The sequence below is a fragment of the Protopterus annectens genome, chromosome 2.part1, assembly GCF_019279795.1.
Source record: "Protopterus annectens isolate FY-2018-M chromosome 2.part1, PAN1.0, whole genome shotgun sequence".
Taxonomy (NCBI): domain Eukaryota; kingdom Metazoa; phylum Chordata; order Ceratodontiformes; family Protopteridae; genus Protopterus; species Protopterus annectens.
Window position 1 is genome coordinate 1,119,009,963 of NC_056729.1, and position 9,408 is coordinate 1,119,019,370.

Sequence of the window (9,408 nt, forward strand, 5' to 3'; positions counted from 1 at the left end):
TTTATACATGACATAAAACTGACAAAGTTGTTCAAGAGAAAGATCTTAAAATGTCACACAATGTAACAATCGTATTCTGAACAAATAGTATTAAGTTGGCAATAGACACTCAGTTTAATAACATGGGTTTGTGTATAATAACACTACTGTTTTAACTTGTTATAAATGGCATACACTATATTGAACATCAAGGGGAAGCATGATGATTTTCTCATATAAGTAAATGTGCATAACAAGTCATATAATTGCTTTAACTTGAATTGTGGTTTTGTAATACATCTTGACCATACCTAATACTTATAGGTTCATAGTTAGGTACTAGGCTATGGGCCCTAGGGCCTATACAAGCCTAGCCAACAAGGTACCCTGGCTTTCGCCACCCAAGAAAATTATTTTCCTCTGCCCCTGTCGAGCAGAGCCACAGAGGTGATCCCCGGGATGAATTTCCTATTTCCCATCCAGTCATCAAGATTCTTCTTGAAGAGTGCTAATGTGGAGCTTTGTTTGATATAGATAGGTAGTTTGTTCCAGAGTATGGGAAGTTTCTGGGACAGGACTCTATCCCTCCAGCATATTCTGTTTATTGTGGTGACAAGGTTTAGGTCCCTAGCATGTGTAGCTCAGAGGGACTGGGATTTCTTTAAGTGGAGCATGTCCAACAGCTCTGGGTTTGACATAGCTTTGTATGTTATGCAGAAATCACCTCTGAGTAGGTGATATGCCATGGAGTAAAGCTGGAGTTTTTTGAGACGGTCTGCATAGGGCATCTGTTTGAGGCTGGTAATCCTCTTTGTGAGGTACTTCTGAGGCCTTACCAGTTGTTGTAGATGTCTCTTGTGAGATACATATCAAAAGGGGTGCTGTACTCCGTTATGGGTCTAATGAGTAATGAGTAGAGGGGAACAATGAGCTCTTTTTTCCTGGATTAGAAACCTTTTGTGATGTGTGCCATGTACAAGGATTTCCTGACTACTGTGGTGATGCAATTATCAAAGGAGAGACTACTGTCCACCTGTATCCCAAGGTCTCTTATCCCACGTTCAGTGATAAGTAGACTACCACCTATGTGGTAGCCCATGGGTACAGAGTGTTTACTAAAGGTGATGACAATGCACTTTTTGGCATTGAGTTTGAGGCCATGGCTTTGACACCAGGCATCTGTCTCAGTGAGGCCCTTTTGTAGGATGTCCACATCTTTAGGAGTTTCAATTATGGCTCCTAGTTTTCAGTCATCTGCAAACTTCATTAGCCAAAGACCTTCTGTTTTAGCCTGTACTTCAGAAAAGTAGATACCAAACAGGGGAGGACCCAGGACTGAACCCTGTGGTACTCCACTCGTCACTGGTCTGAAGTCAGATTTGGAGTCTGCTACTTTCACAGTGTGGTTTCTGTCAGTGAGCCAGTTGGCAACCCATCTTGTGACATAGGGATTTATACCCAGTTTAGGGAGTTTATCTATAATTCCAGAGTGGGGGATGGTGTCAAAAGCCTTGGCAAGATCTACATAGGCTGTGTGAACCACCTTACCCTCATCTATGGCTTTGTTGACTGCTTCGGAGAAGTCCATCAGGTTTAGGAGACTTGATCTGCCTTTTACAAACCCGAACTGGGTGAGGTCCAGAGTTTGGAGATTCCCAATGTCTTTGTTTATAAGTTCCATGATGCTATGTTCCATGGCCTTGCAGACCAGGCTCGTCAGGCTAACGGGGTAGTAGTTCCCAGGGTCTGTGGTGGCTCCCCCTTTGTGGAGTGGGATAACCATCGCTGTGCACCATTCAGTGGGTACAAAGCCTGAGGTGAGGCTATGATTGAACATGGTGCTTAGTGGGGTGACAGTTCATTCTGTAGTTCATGTAGAACACAGCCTGGGTTGTTGTCAGGTCCCATGGATGCTGTGCTCTTGGCTTTGGAGGGTGTGGTTTTTACCTGTGCAACCATGATTACAGGAACTTTGCATTCTTCTGGTATAGAGACAGGTCCTTTAGGAGGTGAGAGGGGGGTGGGTAAAGTTAGCACTGAACATATATGTCAGGATGTTGGCAATATCATTTGGTTCTGTATATTTAGTGCCATTGTGCTGTAGCTCAGAGCAGCTCTAAGTGTTGCCATTGAGATTCTTGACATATCTAAAGAATGCTTTGTGGTTGTCTTTAGAATCAGTGGCAATTTTGTTTTTGTAACCAGCTTTGGAGGATTTTATGAGGGATCTCAGCTTCTTACTGATGCTGACCAGGGAGTTCCTCCAATCATGGGATTTTACTTTTTTTTTGCAACAGTTTTTCTTCTGTTGTAGTTAGTTTGTGGCAGGGGACCACCAGATTGGCTTCCTTTTTTTGATGGACAGCATCTTGGTTCTGTTAGGGATAGCACGATCCATACACTCATGTAAGTGCTTATAAAGTGCATTTGTGTAGGATTCAGCAGTCATACCTCTATTGTCTATCTGCATGGGTGTCATGAAGTTTGCCACTTCTGCCTTAAGAAGCATGAAGTTGGCTTTGGATAATTTTTTTACTGTGGTTTCCCTAATGGGGGTGGGGGTGGGATGTGGATGTCTAGGGTGATTAGCTTGTGGTCAGATCTGACCAACGAGGAATTGACCTCTGGTGTGGAACACCGGTCGCCCATGTTGGTAATGACCAGGTCTAGGATATTGCTGCCCCTGGTGGGGGTGTGGATAAGTTGATCCAAGGCATTGGAATTTATGAATTCCAGAAAACGTTGAGCAAAAGAGTTTGTACATGAGTAGTTTTCCCAGTTAATGGTTTGGTAGTTGAAATCGCCCTTTATTAGGGTGTTGGGTTGTACCCTAATATTTTCTAGTGTGTCAAGAAATGGATTGGGAATCCTGGGGCATGGTGGGGAATCCGTAGCAAGTTACAATTTAGATTGCGGTCCTGCCCAGAGTAAATTGCACTTGGATAATCTCAGATGAATTATGCTGCACTTAAGCTGTTACAAAAGTAACTAATGTTTTATACATGACATCAAACTGACAAAGTTATTCAAGGGGAACAATAGAAGCCTAAACTAGGAATATCACAGAATGTAACAATCACATTCTGAACAAATTGTATTAAATTGACAATAATCCCTCAGTTTAACCTTTGCTGATTATACAGAATAAAATGTTGCCATTTAAATCTGGAAACTTTCAGTATATGCCATAAAATGGCAATTTACAAATATGGAAAGGAAACTTGTAATCATTAATCACAATAAGTGAATTTGTTGTTTTTAACCTATAATTTCACTCATTTTATAATAAGAAATGACAGATATCAAAATCCTTATATGTAGGAAATGGGGGGAAGAAGGATGTATTGATAATTAAAATGCACTAACTTTCATCAATGTTTACATAAAGCAAACTTGATGCTTTAAGTAAGTTAGCAACAAACAAAATGATTACTTAAATGCTGGCAAACAATGACATATAACTTTTGATGGGTCCACTTTGTAAATTCGAAATACTGAAATCCCGAATTTCAGTATTTCGAAATTACAAAGTCGAATACTCACATTTCTGAAACCAGCAGAAGCGCAAAATTCATAACACAGAAGCACAGATATTTTGAATTTCTGCTTCCCATGGTATGGAATGTGGTTGTTTGGGTTTTATTTTGGTAAGTTTGTGTGTGTCAGTATGTTGGTTAGGGGTTTAATGTGTGTAAGTGTGTGTTGTGACTATTGTGTGTGTGTTTGAGGGACTGTTAGATGTGTGTGAGTTTTGTTTGTGTTACTGATTGTGCAATCTCGGAGTTGGAATATATAAGTAGGGGGTGCAGGGGAGCTTGCCCCCCAACTTATATGTAGTTTAGATTAGTTTGTTTGATTGTGGAGTTTTGTGTATGTTTATGTGTGTACCGTATGTGTAGCATGAGTACGGGATTTTGAATTTCAAGGTTATGTGTTTTAGAGTTTGTGAGTTGTGGTTGGGTTTTCGGCTTTGTGGATGTTCATCGTGTTACACTGCTGCAGTCATTACACTTGGGTTATCCTGCTGTCAGGCGGTTCCCGAGTCGGCCTGAGTTCCAAAGTCTTGGTCCGGCATCAGTTGTTGTCGCCTCCTCCCTGACGTCAGTGCGACAGGGGTATATCAGATGCAGCCAATGCCATTTTCTTCAGTCTTTCTTGCCGCGCGGTGCCCGAAGCAAAACCAGTTCGCAAGTGCCGGTCGGCCGACTCCTGAGATTTTCATTCCGAATCCAGAACCAAAGTCTTCTACAAAGCTAAGTACCCCTTTGGGGAAACTTTTTCTTGCCTCAGACTGATGTCAGTAAAAGTTAATAACTGTATTTCTTGTGGGAAGCAAATACCTCATAAGGATTTCCATTCCTATTGTATCCCATGCCTAGGCCCAGACCACGATGTCACTGGTTGTCGGTTTTGTGCTAGGTTTAATAAGCGCACTATTAAATGTCGGTTTGATTTTGCCCGACATTATTTTGGCAGAAAATTCAATTATACCATGCCGTCGGAACTTCCGATGACAAGAATACATAAAAAGCGCAAAGACAAGGATAGGCATCCGAGGCCCAAACTGACGAAGCCTCTTCTAGGCCATTCGCTGGTTCTCTGGTTTTCAGCAAGGCACCTTCTAAGCCCCTGATGACTGTTTCTGTAGAAACACAGGCCGTCTCTGACTCCCACGTGGAGATGGCTGGGCCTTCGGATGCACAAGTTATTCAGACTACCGAAACTACCCCTTCAGAGGGATCTGGAGTAGCTGAACAACCCGCAGCCTCAGAGGGTGTTTTCAGACCTACCCAGTTAAGCATTAAATCTTCTGCTAAGTCTAAACCTACTTTAAAAACAAAGAAACAAATGCAGCATTCTCCAGGACAGGCCTCCATGCCGAAGAAACAAATGCTCAAAATGGCTGAAGACCTAATCACTCTGATCAGGGGTTACCATCCCCCTCCTGATAAAAGGCCTAGACTGGATGCAGACTATGACTCATCCGACAAGGTATCCATCTCTTCAAATTCATCCTCAGACCTAGGATACTCCTTACCCCCTTATGAGGATTCTGATGCTGAGGAATCAATTCCATCAGCCTCTCCGCCTGAGGACTACTCCTTTGGTGAAACCTTACATACCATGAGGGAACATTTCCATTAGGAAGGCCAGGATTACTCAGAATCCAAGAAAAGGCTCAGAGACTTCCTTTCATTACCTCAACACAGACCCCTTGCTATTCCGCCAGTGTTAGATATTGTGGATGATGTGTATACTGAATCCAGCTTAAATCCTGATTCTTTACCTCCAGCCCCAGTTAAGCATGACAGATACTACAGAGTCCCTAACACACACAAATTTCTTAATAAAAGCCCTGTTGTTGACCCTGAAACACTTTCTCAGGGACCCAAAGGGGTTAATGCCTCATCAGCAAAGAATCCAGTCCCCTCTGACAGAGATTCCAGAGCATTAGACAGATGGGGGAAGAAAGTATATACGTCTGCAACTTTAGCAATGAGGGCCTTAAATTGCCAGTTTCACATGTTAAAATATCAGCAGTTTTTGATGTCTCAGTTGAAACAAAAAATGCTTCCAGATTCAGATCCTCCTAATTTAAAGGAAATGCAGGATTTATTGCCTGCAGCTGAACAAGTGGGAAAACACACTTTGCAATGTGGTTTTGATTCTTTAGAGGCCTCCTGTAGAGCAGCTGTTACAGGTTCTGTCATTAGAAGACATGCTTGGTTAAAAGAACATACGTTACCAGATCATGTTAAAGCAAAACTATTGGATGTACCTTTACAGCAGGATGTGTTATTTGGAGTTAAGGCAGAAGAGGTATTAAAGAAAATGGAGGATAAGGCAAAAATCTATGCAAATGGTGAAGAATTTCTTACAGGTTCAGCCTCCTCGATTTAGCAGAAATTGGCCAACAAAGAATTGGTCCTTTCCAGCTTCAGACAGACCCCAAAGGGGCAGATACAGATGTCCAAGAGGCAGAGGTAAATTACAAGGCCCCTACAGGCCTCGACAATGGGGTGCATCAGGCCAGAAAGAAGGGGAAGACAGGCCACAACCTTATAAAAAACAGCCCCAATGACTTCCCACTACAGCTGCCAAACATCTCTCTCTTGGCAGCCCCCTTGGGAGGAAAACTGGCACTTTTCTATCACAATTGGCATATGATCACAAAAGACAAATGGGTTCTCAACATTGTATCTAAAGGTTACAGGTTCCACTTTCACGCTCTGCTAAGGTTAAAAGGAATGCCAAACCTGCCACCAAATCAATGGGCAGAGGCTCAAAAACAAATTACAGCACTCATGGACATGAGAGCTATTCAAAAGGTACCACCGCTGGAGCAACGACAAGGATTTTACTCAAGGCTCTATCTGGTTCCCAGAAAGGACAAAGCCTGGAGGCCCATTCTGGATCTTTCATCCCTAAACACTTACCTGGATGTTCCAAAATTCAAAATGTTGACACTACAGCAGCTTCTTCCCATCCTGGGCAAGAAAGCTTGGCTCGTAACATTGGACCTCAAGGAGGCATACCTGCATGTCCCTATCAGACAAAACTGCAGGAGATACCTCAGATTCATAGCTGGTTCAATGCACTATCAATTCTCTGCACTGCCCTTTGGCTTATCTACTGTGCCCAGGGTATTCACAAAGTGCCTGGCACCAGTAATTGCATTTTGCAGACAAAAAGGAATTCAAATTTATCCGTACCTGAATGACTGCCTGATTCATGCAGAGAGCAAGGACATTCTTCTACAGCATCTGGCATTTGTAAACCAGTTATTAAGTTTCCTAGGGTACACAGTAAATTAAAAGAAATCAAAACTAGTGCCCTCACAAGAGATAATATTCCTGGGTGCCAGCTTGAATACAACGGCCCAGATGGCTTATCTCACGCCAGACAAGCAAGGACATCTGACTCAATATTTTCAATTGATGGCAACAAGAACCCAACTCCCTGCAATGAAAATTCTGCAGGCCTTGGGTTACATGGCATCTTTCATAATACTAATTCCATATGCCAGGCTGCATATGAGGAAACTACAATGGTACCTAAAGAATGTCTGGTCTCAGCACTGTCAAAGTTTGGAAACAGTTATACCACTAATTCCTTGCCTGCCACAGGAGTTTTGATGGTGGGCTCAAGCTTGTCACCTCAACAAGGGACAGCCTTTTACTCAACCCACAGCCAGGCAAACACTGACAACAGATGCATCGGATTATGCCTGGGGAGCACACATGGCAGGAAAATGTATTCAGGGCAGGTGGCCCGCAGAACAAAGGCATCTTCACATCAATCAAAAAGAGATGCTAGCTGTACAAAATGCCCTAATAGCCTTCAAGGACCTCCTACATCCAGGACAACTACTATTAAAGACAGACAACACCACAGTTATGTGGTACATAAACAAGCAAGGGGGCAGTCACTCTTATCCCCTCTGCAGACAAGCCATGACCTTGTGGAACACAGCTCTAAACTATCAAGTTCATCTGCAAGCACAATTCCTGCCAGGAGAGAAAAACACACTGGCAGACAACTTAAGCAGAAACATCATGGACCCCCACGAACGGGAATTGAATTCACAAATATTCAGAATGATAACACAGAAATGGTAGAGCACGGACATAGATCTGTTTGCATCCCAAATGAACTGCCAGCTACAGAAATTCTGCACAAGGACTTACCATCCACAAGCATGGAAAGTGGATGCCCTCTCATTCAGCTGGAAAAACCTGCAAGTATATGCTTTCCCACCACTGCCTCTCCTTCCAAAGTTACTCATCAAAGCCAGGCAGGAAGAGCCAAAAATGATCCTGATTGCACCAGACTGGCCACGCCAGCACTGGTACCCAATCTTGAAGAACTTAGCACAAGGACCACCCTGGATTTTGCCTCAAATCCCACATCTGCTGACTCAGCACAACAATCAGATACTTCACAGTCAGCTAAAGACTTTAAACCTGGCTGCATGGAAGATTACCTAGTCAAGCAAGCAATGCCTCTCTCCAAAGCTGTTATGGATGTCATTCTGGAGGCCAGAAGGCCTAGTACCAGGAAAGCCTTTTCGGATAAATGGAAGAGATTCTGTGCCTGGAACCAGGCTCACAGCCTTGACCCTCTTGTCCCAAATATTTCTCAGATACTACAATATTTAACTGAGATGCTGGACAAAGGCCTCTCCTTTTCATCCATCCCATCAAGATCCACACCTCTGCTCAACACGGATCCACCAATTTTCTCTAATCCTTTGCTAAACAGTACCTCAGAGGGGCTAAAAACATAAGACCGCCCCGTAGAGCACCTACTCCAACTTGGGACTTCAACTTTGCATTGGAAAAATTAACTTTACCTCCTTTTGAGCCAGCTAACACAGCAGATTTAAAATATATCTCTTGGAAAACTGCTCTACTCCTGGCAATAACATCAGCATGAAGAGTTTCAGAATTACAGGCACTAACGGCAGTGGAACCGTTTATCATTTTCCACCAAGACAGGGTGCCTTTAAGAACTAACCCTACTTTTATGCCAAAGGTGGTATCAAGTTTGGCTCTAAACCAAACTATTCACTTGCCAACTTTTTATCCAAATCCACAGAATAAAGGGGAGAGACTACTGCATTCTTTGGATGTACACAGGCAGTTACACTTCTACTTGGACAAAACCAAAGCTTTCAGAAAATCTGAGCAATTATTGGTAGCATATGCTGCAGGAGCACAAGGAAAAGCCATTTCAAAACAGACCATTTCAAAATGGATAGGACACTGTATACATTTCTGCTATACACACCATGGGAAACCTGTACCTAACAGCATTAGATCTCACTCCACCAGGGCAACAGCCACTTCAACTGCCTACCTCAGAGGAGTACCTACCAAGGCCATTTTGGAAGCAGCAACTTGGAGTTCTGTACATACCTTCACCAAGCACTACCATCTGCCTCTATACTCTAAATCCAGAGCTGGCTTCACCACTGCAGTGCTGCAGGGCCTTATAGCCACCTCTAATGCCTTATAGTACCAGCTACCCTACCTCAGCTTTGGGATTCTGCCCAAGTGTAATGACTGCAGCAGTGTAACACGATGAACATAGTATAGTTTTGTACCTACAATAAATGTAGATGTTCGAGTTATACACTGCTGCAGTCCAGGTTACCCACCCTCCATCCCCTCTTACTTGCTGGTACGTACCTATGTCTTCTACTCTTTACTACCTATGGGGAGTATTTGCTGGTATCTGAAAGTTGTTGATTGCTTTACTTATGTATGTTTTATTAGCAAATTGGAATAGCCTACCTTTTTGGGGACACCTGACATCTGGGGCAAGAAAAACTGAAGAAAATGGCGTCGGCTGCATCTTGTATACCCCTGTCGCACTGACGTCAGGGAGGAGGCGACAGCAACCGACGCTGGACCAAGACTTTGGAAC